At 44.1% G+C, this 16308-nt stretch overlaps 1 protein-coding gene across 8 annotated transcripts in view; it reads left to right on the top strand.

Annotated features, from left to right (window-relative positions):
* The first annotated feature begins 12061 nt into the window (after positions 1-12061).
* The window catches only part of LOC143134544 (sorbin and SH3 domain-containing protein 2-like), an 81768-nt gene continuing 77521 nt past the window's right edge, over positions 12062-16308 (top strand). For 4 of the 8 annotated variants that reach the window (XM_076295003.1, XM_076295002.1, XM_076295000.1 and 1 more), the window contains exon 1: positions 12063-12363. The gene's annotated coding sequence lies outside the window, so the exon portion shown is untranslated. Of the gene's footprint in view, positions 12364-16308 lie in introns of all 8 variants that reach the window. The other 4 variants (XM_076295005.1, XM_076295001.1, XM_076294999.1 and 1 more) reach the window with 2 other exon arrangements.

Below are 16308 nucleotides of genomic sequence, written 5' to 3'. Positions count from 1 at the left end.
ACTGTCAAATTCCTCTAATCATTGCACTGGTTGTGAGAAAACTGGTGACTCTAGGTAAAGGTAAAAGTACTGTGACTTAGCTTCTGCTCACCTTGTGAAACTGGTGACATATTAGCTAACAGAAACAGAGGAGAAATTACTGAATTCCTATATTTCTCCTAGTTTCTGATACCAGACACATTCCACACACTGGGAATTACTGGGTTTTACAGAATAGATTAGTAGACACATTCAGTTGAAATACTGGCAGGGTTCTACTGCAGTATTTGGGACACATTGTACATTGGCAAACTCAACCCAACAACACTGAAATTTATTGACAATGTGATTGCTGACCAATGTTATTTTGCCCCCATATCTGAGAGGTGTACGGTGTCATCCAGATTAGTGTGGTCAGAAGAGGTATGGCTGAGGGGCTACAGCAGTGCAATGGTGCAGGGAGTCCGAGGGCCTGGTCAGGACTCTGAAGACACAGCTCTTGGCACAGACGACTATCTGCTGATTGAGTCTCTTGGCAGGTTAGCCTACAGTAAAGGCTCTTTATCTCTAGACAACTCTCTTTCACTCTCTCTCTCTCTTTCACTCTCTCTCTTTCGCTCTCTCTCTTTCACTCTCTCTCTTTCGTTCTCTCTCGTCTCTAATCATCATTGCCTCTCTCTCCTTGCTATTTTTCAATGCCTCTCTCTTCATCTCTCTCACTTTCTCCTTCTCTGTGTTTCTGACAGTCTAAATGTGAAGTGGTCCTCTCCTCTTCCATCCCTCCCTCTCTCCCTCTCCATCCCCTTTGTCTTTGTTTCTTACACTCTGTGTGTGTCTTCTCCTCTGTCTCTCTTTGCATTTCTCTGTGTCTCCCCAAAGCTCACTGATCAGGCCAGACAGATTGGATGACTCACCCACTCAGCACAACATAGAGTGAGCAGCAAATACACACACTTTATCTGTACCCCCCCCCCCCCTCCCACACACACACACACACACACCAGAGAGGAATGGGAAGAAAATGTATAGATCTGTTTGTATATGTCTGAACATTGACTATGTGTTCTGTGGGAGATGGCTAGACTCTAGAATAGAGTACTAGACTCTAGTAATGGTATATTGTAGATGTATGGGTGGCAGTGTCTTGTGTGAAGCCACTGGCAGATGGGTTAGTAAAATGATGGATTGGGGACGTCAGAAAACAGAAGCAGTTTCGATACCTTTTGTAAATATTTTGTAATATACACTTAAAGGTTGTATCAGCGATTGCAGGCCCAAAAAAGTCCCAAACATTAATGATTACATTCGTCTAATCTTTCCTAACGATCCGTTAGCTGCCTGCCCCATAAGCAGGCCGTCAAAAAAATGTCTCTGTTGGCAGCCTAGGATCCGAGATCTGTTCACAAAAACAATTGCTACCAACAAGTGTTGCCAACCACTCAAAGGCAAAATAAAGTGTTCCAACAAATGACCGACGAGATGCGCGTTCAAGAGAGTTTCAATTGCACGGGCGGGAGAGGGAGGGAGTAGCGAGCTATCTCTCTGTTTTGTTTGAGCGTCAACAGAAGTGACGTTACCCCGCCATTGCTGATACAACCTTTAATCTTTCAAATAAATTTTGCACTGCACATATCGCATCAAATGGAAATGCCACACCTTCACTACAGTGTGCTCCCACAGATGGATCTCTCTCAGATGGCCTTAGCAAAAGCTTTTCTGCTATTTGCCCAAACAGAATTTCACACATCTAGGCGGCCCTATCTTACACCCGACGGAAAGCGCGACGCAAGGCTTATTCTTATCTTAGTAAAGCAAGGTTTAGTGGAATCCCTGTGTTCCGTACTGTACATGAACATCTCGTATGCAAACAGATTCTTACACTCAATAAAGTGATACATTTTTCGCCATGCGCCATCCACTTTTATTAAACCTTGCGCCCAGGGGTGTGGCAATTAACAGCATAAGGTGTGGTCTGGCGCATGATCCAAAAATCGCTATCTTACACCCTCTAAATCTCACTACGCCACTGACCAAGAAAAACCTGGTCTATAGTGAAAGGCGCATATAACACACAGCTGAAGACATACTTTCACGAGATGAAAGCAGCCCTAAGCAACCAGTCCCAAACAACTCCAAACAACTCAATTCAATGGTCAAATGGAAATCACACCCCTTGTCAGTCAATAGTGAAAGTAAATAACTGTGTAACTGTTTTGTCGTTGACTATGAGTCCACGGTGAAGGTATTTTGACTTTGCCCATGAGTTCAAATAATAGACGAGTGCAGATGCATGTAGGCTATACTCTGCTAGTCACAAACAGGTTTTAGTAAAGCAAGGTTCAGTGGAATCCCTGTGTTCCATACATGAACGTGTCACATGCAAACAGATTCCTTCAAATGTGCCGCTGACTGTCAAAATACCGATGCACTGTTTGTGCAAGTTGTGCTGTCAAGGGAATGACAGATTTCACTCTCATTGGTTTAAATTATGTTACGTCCAAAACTGATTAAGAAACAGAAGAACAACCCTTTTGAACAATGTTCCCGACATCTGATCACAAAATCACACCCAATGTGGACTGGACATGCTCTAAATGTTTTTTAAGCTTTGTGCCTTTGACCATCCGTTTCTGATCGCCAAGATAGGGCCCCTAATCTTTAGCTCAGAACAGATGACTGGCAGAAAAGACTCACCAGCGATTACAACACTCATCACAGGGCCTACTGCTGTCGCTCATACGTGCTGAGCCACACTTTCGGATATGGACCTGATAATCCACAGAAAGGCAATGAGATCATAGCCACATGGCTTACGACATGGCCTCCCAGACATGCAGAGAGCGGAGGCACTCCAAAAAGGCTGATTTCATGTATGCATGAGAGAGGGTAGCTGTGCTGTGCAGCCTCTCTATCCCTCTATCTCTCTCTCTCTCTCTCACACACACACACACACACACAAACATACACACTCACACACAAACACGTGTGTTTTAATAAAGACTCTTTATTGGGTGGGTACAGGCAAGCTTGGTTTGAAAGGAATGTGATGGCCACAATCCTAATGGCAATCCTGTTAAGAAGCCAAAGAAAACAAAGGTCAAGATCTAAACATGGAAATCTTTCTATCAACACACAATGTGTCGCTGTTTGCAGGACATTGGTGTGTCAGATAAACACCATTAACCAGCAGTCACTTTGGGAGGCTTTTAACTAGTAATGCACATCAATGTATTGATTTTCTATATTTTCTCAGTTAAGGTTTTTCTATAGTGAGTCTCTCTCTCGCTCTCTCTGTGAGCAATGTGGGTGAGAGCTGCAAATCCCCTCACAGATTGCTCTCTCCTACTCAGCTGTTCAGGCTGTAATTAAGTAATGGCCAAATTAATCCAGTCAGATGCAGATCTGGTGAGGCAGAGACAGAGAAACACACGACACAGTCAGTGCTGACATATTTGCCAGAAAGCCCCAATCACTATCCATTCTCTTTAACTCATCTCCCCCACACTCTCCTGCCTATTTGCTGCCACTAATGAACAAATATGCGTATTGCTTTATCACATTATAGCTTATGCTTCTGCCAACCCCTGCAGAATGAACACAACAACAAAAATTGATGGTCAATAGATTAAGTAAAAGAAAAGGCCAGTCTCCCATTTCCAAGAAAAGTTTAAGATAAAAGAAACATTCTTTCTCCCATTTGCACCTATGATTACAAATCACAGTAAATGAAACACTGAATGAATTCCATCAAAGATGGGATAACCACAGTTGATGAAACAAGCACTTGGAATGCTTAAGGTTGCCTTGAAGAGACTGTTTAAGAATCTCAACACTGTTGAAATAACTGCACTCATAACAAGCTTCATTTTTAGGACACCATGGCATTTTTGTGGAGCCTCGGCCTTTGAGATTTAATGCTTCTCAAAGCTCTTCTCTCCCACATTCACCTTCTATGGTAAATGGTGTCTTCTTCAAAGGAGATCAATTTTCTTACATTTTTTCCTGGAGGAAAAAACAATCCCTACCATGACCAAAATCGGACGAATTGTGAACCCGTTGATGCAAAAATGGGGGAGTTTTGAATGTTAAGAATGATGGATTTCTTCCAAGTACAGGCTTTCACATTCCGAACGTAATCAGGCGGAATCTTGAGGGAGGGAGGAGCGAGCTTTGGCATCTTATGTAAATTCCTGTGCTTTGGTAAAGACTTTGAAACCGAGTCAAGAGGGTGGGTAACCTCCCTTGAACTCTATGAAGTTGGCCATTCAGCTCTACCAAAACCAGCCAGGAACAAGCAAGGCTGAGAAAGGGAATTCATGATTTCTCATACACTGCTTCAAGGACACCATGGTCTTAGATGATGCAAGCTCGGAGGCTGTTAGTCAGGCTGATCATTTCCTGCAGTGGTTCTTAGTTATTTAAAGAAAGTATACACATGTTATACCAAATTAATTGAGTGACATTATTAGTCATTTATGAATTTCTCAAGTTTCTTTTTGTAGTTCAGTAAAATTCAGAAATGTATTATTTAAGTTATTGTACATATTTAGTAAGTGTATCACATAGCTGTATATGAAAAGCATGAATTCACTGATTATTCTGTTGACATTGATTGGTAGATGTTCGTTCAGACATTGCTAAATGAGTGTGGGTGTCCTGGTATTGGCTAATGTGTTGCCAGCCCTGCCCTGGTGGGTGTTGCCAAGGCTGGTGAGAGATTTGGATTGTTAAGTGGTGCAGCTGGGTGACTCTGGCGGGCGCTGTCAGGGTGGCTCTGGGTTCACATTCACACGCCACAGCTGATGGCCCCTGTGCCCATCTGGATGCAATTCACTGCATGCCACCTTGCCTTGGCATTGCTTTGAGTTAGTCCTCTATTCAGCTGAGAGTGCACACATCCATTCCTCACACGTTGAAAGTATAAATGTGTGTGTGTGTGTGTGTGTGAGCGAGAGAGAAACAGAGAGAGAAAGAGAGAGAGAGAGAGAAAGGGAGAAAGAGAGGGATGCAGACTGTAACTTGGCTCTTGTTAAATTTCACCATCACACACAAATTTCTCTTTTTTACATCACCTGCTCCCATCACTTTATACCACACGTCTCTCTCTCTCTCTCTCTCTCTCTCATGACATATCACAGTGTGTGTATGTGTGTGTGTGTGTGTGTGTGTGTGTGTGTGAGAATGAAAGAGAGACAGAAGAGAGATGAAGGCTCTGGCTCTATTAGGGAATGAAATGCCAGCTTGAGTGGGAAGTAAAATTAGACGTGTGGCAAGTGGCTGTCTGGCAGGAATTGTGTAGGTGTGTGTGTGTGTGTGTGTTTGTGTGTGTGTGTGTGTGTGTGTGTGTGTGTGTGCATTTGTACGTGTATGTGTGTGTTTTAAAGTCTCCCACTGTCCAGAAGAGGTCTGCCTGAGGTGTATCTGAAGTTATGCAATGAAGCTGAGTGACGAGAAATTCACACTCTGCTCTGTCTGATAGGGCAATACACACAAGGCTAAAGGCTAATGAGGTAATGAACCTCTGTCACTGTGTGTGTGTGTGTGTGTGTGTGTGTGTGTGTGTGTGTGTGTGTGTGTGTGTGTGTGTTTATGCACTTGGAATGAGTGGAGGAGTAACTGCTAATCTTGGCCATGAATCCATTTTAGGCCAATTTTGAAGAAGCGTTTAAGTGAAGAGGATTATGCTCTCTATAACATGGTGCCTAAGAGAGACTGAAAAACATCTGTCCTTGTGGATTTGTTTTTGACAGATTGAGCCTGCTGAATCCTGTCAAACAGGCCCGAGATTCTCAACCCCCAACAACGCTCACACACACACACACACACACACACGCATGCTTGCACAGCTCATCCATGTGAGTGTGAGGAAGGTGTGAGCGCCTGGTGTATGCAGCATCCTATGGCTGACACAGCAGGCAGAGAGGAAGAGAGAGAGAGAGAGAGAGAGAGAGAGAGAGAGAGAGAGAGAGAGATGTGTCATTACATGCCAGTCACCTTCACCATCAATCCCAAGGCTCTCATGTGCATTCAAACTGCCTCTGGGTCCTTACCGACCAGACTCATCCACAGTCCCTGTGCCCAGACGTCACAGTGGCAGACATGTGTAGAACATACAGCTTTATGCTTGATATTTGCCGTGATATTTATCAACCTGTGTGACACAAGAATCATCTCCAATGATGACATCTAATGTGGCCATTGTCCACTGATAAATATGTGTACAGTTAATAAGTAACATTGTACTCATCTTGATGTAACCCTGAAGATTAATGGTCTGCAGACACCTGTCCCCTGTCAGGAATTTGAACATTGTGTTGATAGCTTTTGAATGAGAACATTCTGTTGATACAGGTTGCCATATACGTAACAGTGTTCTATAAAGGAAATGCAGGAAAATGGGAAAGATGAACAGTCACGCCACCAAACAGATGCTGAGCAGGCCAGGGGTTAATGCTCAGGGCATGGGCTTACTCTTGCAGCAAGGCTGCTGGAGTCTGTGACTGCCACCATTCCATTCATTCATTTTGTATCTCCACAGTATGGGTCTATGATTAAGGTAAGTAGCCACAGATTGAGTACTTCATTGTGTGGTGTCCATATCGCATGGTGCTTACCATTATTAGAAATAAATGCCTGTCACACGTCACGTTTAGTGTGTAGGGTCTGTTAAGTGTATGTGAGTGAGATGTTACGCTCTGCAAGTGTAGGTATATCGTGATGCCCAGGCTTGTAGTAAAGTCAGATAGCTGGTCTTTGGCAGTGTGTGTGTGTGTGTGTGTGTGTGTGTGTGTGTGTGTGTGTGCATCCCACCAGCAAAGTCTGATAAGACCTCTTTTCAGAAGTCCTGTCTAGCCATTCTCTCTAGCCAGTCTGCTGAACGATGAAGTCATTCTAATAATAGGAAGTGTGCAAAGGGACTGTAGTGGCTGTCTGTCTGCAAAGAAAGAGAGAGAGATATTGTGTGTGTGTGTGTGTGTGTGTGTGTGTGTGTGTGTGTGTGTGTGTGTGTGTGTGTGTGTGTGTGTGTGTGTGTGTGTGTGTGTGTCTGTGTCTGTGTCTGTGTCTGTGTGTGTGTGTGTGTGTGTGTGTGTGTGTGTGTGTGTGTGTGTTTAGTTTGTCCATGTGTTCTATGAAACAATATGTCATTCAAAACCCTATAGGCTTTTTAAATGAATGAGTCAAGGCTTTTGAGATGATACGGAGGCATTTTATGAGTCAAAGAATTCTAAAATGTCCTACTGTAGGTACTAGAATGTCTTTAGAATGACGTTTTGCTCTCTTTCCTTTCACTGTCTGTCACAACCTGGCGACTGGCTCATCTGTTGAAGGAAATGTTCTTTGACAGTCTGTTTACATAGTGACACTGGCAGAAAAGGAGCAGCCTAGGTTTGTTGTTATTCTGCTGTCACTTTGTTTCAGATAAGCAGGTGCTTTCGGCTCTTATCATATCAGTGACTCAATTATAGCTTCCCACTTTCAGACACATAAACGGCACTTGGATGGGCCCAGAGGGAGAGCAAAAGCTGTTACTGTGGTGATACCCTATTAGGACACAGGTATGCCCCTGTGGGTACAAATGACAGGGACTCCCTCAGAGACATCCACGCATTCCATCCTAAATTGAGAACCTCCCCGGAACTAATGGGTCTGTAAGGGGTCATGTCTGTGCCTTGTGTAGTGCATATGGCATACTATATATACAGTATGTATACTATACTGTACTGTTTTCCCCATGCACTCTCTTTGAATTCCCCCTCAGTGTGTGAATGCCAGCAGAGGTTGCCCACACCTGTTTGAGAATCTTAGGAATGACCATGTCCGAGTACCCCCACTCCTCACTCCCGGAGTCTATGGGCTAGATCAGAGGTGGATGGTCTGAAAAACAAACTATTCTGCATGTGGTTTCTGTTACATTCTACATTCTATTATATTGCCCCCTAACCTTTGACCTTGATACCTCATCGGTCATGTCTTACTGATCTCCGAGTATGGATATATAGACCACACAGGGCTATGCATGATAGAAACGAGGATGGCCTTTCACCGTCCATTTGGTCTGAGTGAATAACACTCACACTGAACACTGCCAGGGAAAGCTTTAATTGTTGTGGCTCTTAAGGCATGAGGGGGGTTGGCCATAAGTAGAGAACTGGGAATTGGCCACCCCACCCCTGCCCATCCCCAGATATCCATCATTCTCTGCACCTCCATCTACTCTAATAGAGCACATGATCAATCAATAGCACGGTTTAATGAAGGTGACATAGCGAGCCAATTGCACTTACACATGACACACTGCAGAGGTAAGAAGAGGGGAGGCGGAGGTAACCAAGCATGGAGGCAGGCTGCCATGGCCCACATAGGGCTCAGAATGGTAGACGAAAGGCCAGGAAGGGTCTGCAGAGAGAAAGAGACAGAGAGAGGGAGACAAAGAGAGAGAGAGAGAGATACTTATAAGAAGCTGTTTATGGAGAAAACAATTGAGGTCTATTTGACCAAAACCACCAAGTCTTACGTAATAAATCTAGAGGGGGCTTATAGTGTTAGAGTTTCCTACTTCATTAGCATTTCCACTCAGATGTGGCGTGTGGTAACTGGCACCAGAGGGGAGAAATCTCCCAAATCGGTCCCTGGGTCAGTGCTGTGGCATGACGTCTCTGTCCTGTGGCCAACTCTAACAACAAAACAAAAGCTTCTCCTCAAAAAGAAGCTGTTTTTTTTCCTCTGACACACTGTGGTCTTACACCTAATACCCTCAGACACCGATCTATGCCCTTTACAGCTGACCAGATGAAGATAAAAAAAAAACACATGATACTGGGAGCTAAGGAATGCAGATCATTTTGGAAGCCAAGAAGCATATGAGTTGGTAGCCACAGATAAGGGGCACTCAGAGGTATGCATATGTAGTGTGTGTGTGTGTGTTTGTGTGTTTGTTTACAGGCTTAAAGTGTGTATGATTGAATACACGAACATAAGCTGTGTATGTGTGTGAGAAAGAGAGAGGCAAGGAGAGTGTCTGTGTACAAGAGGAGTGTATGTGTGTGTGTGTGTGTGTGTGTGTGTGAGAGAGAGAGAGAGAGAGAGAGAGAGAGAGAGAGTGTGTATGCGTGTATGACAAGCAGGGTGGCGGTCCGTTTGAGGCTGCATGCTCTGCAGCTGGGCGACAGTATTTTTAGGAGAGTGCCATGCGTGAGATAATGACAGACATGTGCATGACCTCATCCTTTCGCCTGTCGCTACGGTAGCAAGATTGGCCCATGTAGCAAATCCCGACATGGAACTCTCCAGAAGGCCTCACCCCTTCCAGTACCCTAGATATACACAATGATTTATGCTCTCAGACACCTCTGAATGGGAGAGTTCAGCCCCTCTGAACCTGTCCGTGATCAAAAGCTCAAAAGTAGCATACATCAAATGTTTCAGGGTAGCCTTATAGAGACACCATGTCAGCTTTGTCCATAGTTTTTAGTTTCAGCATTTCCATTCAGTGTCCCTTTGTCAAACATTCCAGAACATTTCTCAACTGCTACAAAGGTGTGGGCTTAACAAGTGTACTTAGCCCCATGTGATTAACTAATGGATGGCACACATGGTAACTCAGATGAATATTTTACCAGTTAGTCCAGTTTTGCACATGCTATAAGTCAGACAGCTTCCAGTCTACAGCTTTGCTGCTGAATGATCTAACGGCAGCTTCCATTCAAGTCTCAATTCAGTAGGACTTCCTCTGGTCAAGCCTTAATATAACACTCCAACTGTCTGTCCACTAAGTGAATCAACTAGGCATCCAGATATAAATGTCCCCATGTCATTCATGTAGAGGACCCTAGGGCCTCCAAGATCCCAAGTGGAGGATAAGGACTCTAAAAAGGGCCCTCTGAAACACATGTGGAGGCTTTTCCAAGGGTGAGGCTGGTTGCCTGCGGAGACAAAACAGAGCACCCCCACTCCACCCCTCGAAAGGTCAGCTATCAAAACGGGTTATATTTAGTCATCTTTGATGTGCCCTCAAGAGTGAGGTGTCACTGATGTCAGAGATGAAGAGGCCTGATACTGTAGGGAAAAGCATCCATCTCGAAATGGCCAGTCACCAAGACCACTGTTGGGATGTGCTCAGCCGAACCCTGATGAAAAGGCTTTGGAGTAGTGTTGTTGTGATACTTAAATGCTGTGGTATTTCCTGAAGTTCATGGCATGTATCACTTCATGCATGTGTGCTCCTCAGACTGTTCATAATGTTGAGTGGGTGGAAAACATTTTAAGAATTCATGAGATAGAGAAAGAATGGGGGGGTGGGGTATGAGAGAAATAGAGAGAATGAGGGCATACCCTGCCCGTGTCCCCACCTCTCATACATCAACATATTTGCTCTTTCTGACTTTGACCCCTAAAGAAGGTTTTAAAGACATCTGAAATCAAACACACACACACACACTTTGGAGAGGTAGATAGATGGTGTTTACACCATTGCTACAGTACAGCATTCATTGTCAATAAACTCAATTTTTCAAACTCACATAAATATACTCATAAAACTCATAGTTTACCGGTTTTGTTTAATCCAAATTGTGTTTTTGCAGTCTTTGTACAGCTGAAGAAGTTCCAATAGCTTGACAGAGTCTGAAGATGTAATAGCCTATCATAATTCTCCACGTAATTCTCCATGTACAGTAATGCTATGCTGTGAAGCAATTCCAATGGCTTAACAGTGAAGATGTAATGGCCTTTTAAATCTTGACATTGTAATTTTGTGGGTGCCCAGTTCAGTCATGGCTCATCACTTTATGTTCTCAGTTATTTGCCATGATTGAACATTATCTCCATACCTCACCTTAAAGGTCTGTGTCTGGCAATGGTGGTTTTCTACAGTCTGGCGTCTATACTGAGTGCATGTGATCTTACAGCTCTCAAATAAACCCTTCTTCATCACTTCTCTTTTCAGCTTGGACTGAGAAATGCAGAACTCATGCAGTGAGCACTCGGGGAATCTCCTGAGACAATTGTTTTCACTCGCCAGGTAGCTATATGCAGCTTAGCAACCATGAAATCAACACAAGGATGCTGCCGTTGACACTGGATCACCGATCACAGGCAAGACACAACCATCCTTAAAACCCAACTCAAACACTTAAATTACCGGTCTCCATATGATTCATGTATATATGAATCCCCCCTATATGTCATTACAATAGTCAACACATATCTACACTAACGGCAGATAAAAATGCATATTTGCACTACCACTGACCTGGTAGGCCTAGCGTTCAGACAAGGTGCAAACATGCTCTCTCACTTGGAGGTGAATCCCTTTGCTTTGCAGGCAAAATGCCTTAGGGACCCTTAGCCTCGGCTACTATGTGGGTCATAGACAACCATCACACAACCTCTAAATAATGCAACAGATGTGTGTGTGTGTGTGTGTACATGTGGGTTGAAATATTGTAATATAACATCACAGATGAAAAAGTGGCAAAGAGAGTAAACAATACCTTGCACAAGAATGGAGAGTTGCAATTCATTGGTGGCCTAGACTGTTGTGGACCTGTGACCAATAGGCCAATCTATTATCTAGAACCCTGGGCATGAGGTAGCATGGCCATATTAATCAGCTTTAACTTTATGTTGAACATGTCAAATGCAAGTCCTCTATATGCACAGACATGAGCTTCCTTGTTGCCCAGCTGTAGGCTAAATGACCTGTGTTACACTGACCACCACACTATCTCGGGAGCACCTAGGAGAAACTTGCAGGTTGCTATGACAACGAGACACCGACGTGAAACCAGTAGTCCAAAGCTATTGCGACTGGAAGCCATTTTGCACATAGATGCACACTTCCACGCAGGATAAAATCTGTCAATTCTTTGCAGGGAAACAACTGCTAGGACCTTCAGTGGTTTCTGATAAGGCGAGTGCCCATACACCATCGATTTTGTCGACCAACTCGTGCCAGCTACGCGGCGGGGCGCTGTATCGAGCATGCAGAAGGAATGCCATCCCTCATCTCCTCCTCCGACAAGCGTAACCGAGGGACGGCGTTGTGTCATGTGGAAAGAGACAGTTTTACTGCAATGCTATCTCAGTTGTTCCCGAGCTCTAAGCGAGAGTAACTGACCCGAGAGGAAGGGGGTGTTGCCGTGCTCTCGCTCTGGCACCGTCCACACGCGTTTTTTTCCGCTGCTTAATTTGGACCAGCTTCGCAGCAGAGGGAAGAGGCAGGTGCGGTTTCATTCGGGATTCGATGTTCGCAGTGAGCGCCACTTTCTCCCCTCTGCATTCTTCGGATGGACTTTAATTTCAGTCTCCCTCTCTCAGAAACAGCGGGGTGGACTGAAACGATTCACAACCAGGGCATTTATTTCGGATGACTCGCTCTCCTAGGTAAGCACGGGCGTTATCACCGCGGGATGTGCTATAGGCTACTGTAACAGAAAGGAGGACACGGGCTACAGTAGCGCACAGCCAATACCATTTAATTGCCACATGTGTAGCCTATCTCAAACGCTTAACACTGTCACGGAGAATCTCATACAGCTGCGGCCCCTTGAAGAATGGCTGTCGAATTTTGAGCCGACTGATTAGGCTACGTTACAGAACATTTGAACGGTGTTGCAGTAGGGTAGCCTACCTATGCCTTTACATTCTGGTCATTGATGACATCGAGGCTTGTTGAGTGGAAAGCCAATCTGCTTTAGGATACTGTCCGTAGTCTACTGAACATTATTATTATTCTGTTAGCGGTCAATTCCGATTCAGTTTAGAGCTAAACTTAATACTTTCATACAATTGATGTGATGAAATGTCGTGGATTTCGTAGTGTTTATGCAATGACTGAGAGGGATTATCCTAACCTAGTCCAGCGTGACCTTCCAGAACAAGCGACCCTCCGAGAGCCGCTAGTCGTAAACCAGTTTGCCAAGATTTTGAAAAGTTGCTGAACCAATGCAGTGTCATGTCATTAGGCTACGGACTCATTAGTGAGGTCCTATAGGCATTTTCATTTCAGCCCTTGTTCTACACAGTAGCCTAACACATTATTACAGCCCGAGGCATCCCACAATTAGGCTATATTGTTGTCTATTGGCTGCACCGTTTCGCTGGTCGCAACTAGGGCTACTCCTACTGTAACTGAAGCTCTTCATATGCTGTCACGATGTAGCCTAGTCTACACGAGTTACTCGTGTCCTGCGGTAGGCTACCTAGGTTCTAGAGGTTCCCGGTAAGGAATTGCAATTCAATCTGAACAAAGACCGATAGTGCTCAGAATGACTGATGCGTTCAACTTGTTTGCATTCCAGTTGTCTCAGATGTTAAGTGAATTTAAAAAGGGTGTGTCTTACTACGGTATCCAACTGGGTTGATCAATTTAGATGTGTTATTTTTTTACACTTCATCTGCACATTGCTTGGCTAGTTTGATTTATGTGGGGTCAAATCATTTTTTGACAGTAAGAATTATGTTCTATGACTTCCTAACTTATGAAATGTTAAAACAAATCCTCTTACAAATATTTGTTAAACTCTATGAACTAACCTTCTTATGTTAGTAGTCAGCCTCCAATGATTTATTCTCTAAAGCAACTAACTGAAACAGACTGAAGATGCTATTTTGACGTAAGCCCACAGCACTGTTAAGACATGTTAGGCTACTGTGCTGATGTAAAGCATAGAGAAATCACTTGCACTTCGTCCGCTCATGTTCTTTCACTGGCAAAAGCATTAAAGGTAGCCTACGGAAGTGAAGGGCAAAGCTTTAATTGGTTATGCCCTAGCCTTCTCATTTAATAAAGCGAGGGATCTCAAAACAGTGACAAATGATGGTATTGGTTTAGGCTAGGCCACCATCACTAGTCCACTTCTAGTGGTGGCAGTAGACATTTGCATCCTTAGCTCATGAATGCAAACTAAAGCTATGGTGAACAGGAAGTAATAAGGAATCCCTTGTATGATTCATACAGAGGCAACATTTAATCTCTGTGTAATCTGTGGTTCCGTTTAAAATCTCTCTCCCTTTTCTGGAAGTGTCACTCTTACTCATTGGTCAGGGATGGAGTTGGACACCAATGTCTCTCTTACTCATTGGTCAGGGATGGAGTTGGACACCAATGTGTCCTATGGTGAAATCCCAACAGAGAATGCCGGAATGCGATACTTCTGTCACACACACTCTCTCTTTTCTCTCTCTCTCATTCACACACAGACACGACATGCACACACACACACACACACACACACCGACACCGACGCCTACAGTACATAATCACACGCGATACACATTATTCATTATTTCCCTGTCACATACACACACAGATGAAAGAATGAGGTAATGAGGAACAGAGTAAAAGGTGTGACCTGACACTTCCTGGGAATTTAAAGCACGGCTTATGAATGTGCCACCTGTGTGAGTGTAAATGCACACTGAGTGTAACTTGGTGGGACACAAATTGTGTGTGTGTGTGTGTGTGTGTGTGTTTGTGTGTGTGTGCTCATTCGTGCGTGAGCATTAGGGCTGCGATTATTAGTTGATTAGTTGTGAACTACTAAATTAATCGCTATACACCAACTATTTTGGTAATTCGTTAATCAATTTGTATCATTTTTTAATGAAAATACCTCAAAATACCTCTGAGGGCAGCTTCTTAAACTTGAATATTTTCATCTTTACTCTGTTACAGTACTCAACATTTGGTGTGTGACAAAAACAAGGCAACAAAGCACATAATCTTGGGCTTTGGGAAAGAGTGATCAGCATTTTCACAATTTTCTGACATTTTATCGATCAAACAACTACCGGTAATCGATTAATTGAGAAAATAATCAACAGTTTAATAAAATGAGTATGATATACAGTATTAATCATTAGTTGCAGCTGTTGTGGACACCTGCAGAGAGCTAGAGAGCGGCTTGGGCAGTTTGTCACTGCTGTGTGCACTGGAGAGGGTGGTGCATGTGTCAGGGCTTGAGTGATGGTTGAGGGATGCACTTAAACCTTCAGACATGTTTGCTTGCACCTGCTACCTGCCAGTTATAGTGCTCCTTCGAGAAGATTAGTGGACATTTAGGGAAAGCGCATCCTGTGTAAGTCCTTGTTGCTCTCTCTCTCTCTCTCTCTCTCTCTCTCTCTCTCTCTTTCTCTCTCTCTCTTTCTCTCTCTGTTTTGTGGTTCCTGTGTTATTCTTTCAGCACGGCAAGAGAACTTGTGTCACAGCAAAGGGTGTTTGGGAGAAGGGTCACATGTGTCACAGCAGAGGGAGTTTGGGAGAAGGGACTGTGTGTTTGAGTCAGTGGTGGACGTGATAAGGGGACTGAGAAGAGGTTACTGAGCGCTCCCTGCATTCCATCCTACATTGCCTCTATGCTCTTCTTTGGAAGAACACTCATTCCTGTCTTTCCTCGCATAGCTTTTAGTCATGTTTGCTTTTTCAGACAGTAGCAGGTTAAAATGTCATCGGTTAAACAGATGGGTTTGTGTCACTGTGGTATTAATGATAGTATTCAATGTGCACAGATTCCAGAGTTTAATAAGAAGTGGCCTAACATCTGAAATGCAACATTGTGCACACAACCGCCCTTTTGACTGGATCACAGCACCACTGCAAAATATAGCATTCTATCAGTCATGTCAGTATTCCTGGTTTATCCTGTCAATATAAATATAAGTGCCTTTTATTAGCGGCATTGAGTGAGAATACAAAGGCAAGAAAGTCTAATTCCCTCTGCTTCCACACCTATTAAGTGCGGGGAGAAAGTTCAGCTCTGTGGTAGATTCACAGAATGAACGATATGAGAAGAGAACGTCTCAGTCTGCTCTTGCATCAGTAGGCAGAGGCGGCGGCATAGCTTGGCAGAGGCTCTGTGTTGGCTCGCTACAGAGGAGCGGAGGTGGAGGCCAGGCACCCAGCGAGGCAGGTGGGTGGAGACGCTGCTCCAGTCTAGTCGTCCTCAGACAGGCGTGAGGGAGGAGGCAGTCTGGGTACTCTCATCCCATCAGGTTCAGAGAGGAAGCAAGAGGAAGTGGCAGTGAGAGAGAGTAAGATAATTAAATAGAGGTGCAGAAATCAGGTGTTGATTTAACAGGCAAGAAACATCTGTGACCTCATTTTGATGGGGTGTTGTGTACGGAATACAGAGATGTGAACTGAATCAGGCATTTAAAGCAGACTACCAAATGCCTTGAGTCTACAACCTCGCTGGGCTCTCTCAGACCATGCGGTCCGGTGGTGAGTAGGGGCTTACAAGACTCATCCCTCTTTGTAAGGGTGTCTGTTTCCATTCTAGCTACTTTGGTTAGAGGTCTTAGACCTAAATGTCTTTACATCTAAAATGA

Source organism: Alosa pseudoharengus, unplaced genomic scaffold (genome assembly GCF_046254945.1).
Source record: "Alosa pseudoharengus isolate Yale_2024_CS ecotype anadromous, Long Island Sound unplaced genomic scaffold, YU_APseudo_1.1 YU_APseudo_1.1_scf_2, whole genome shotgun sequence".
Lineage (NCBI taxonomy): Eukaryota > Metazoa > Chordata > Actinopteri > Clupeiformes > Clupeidae > Alosa > Alosa pseudoharengus.
This window is presented reverse-complemented; position numbering and strand designations above follow the sequence as displayed.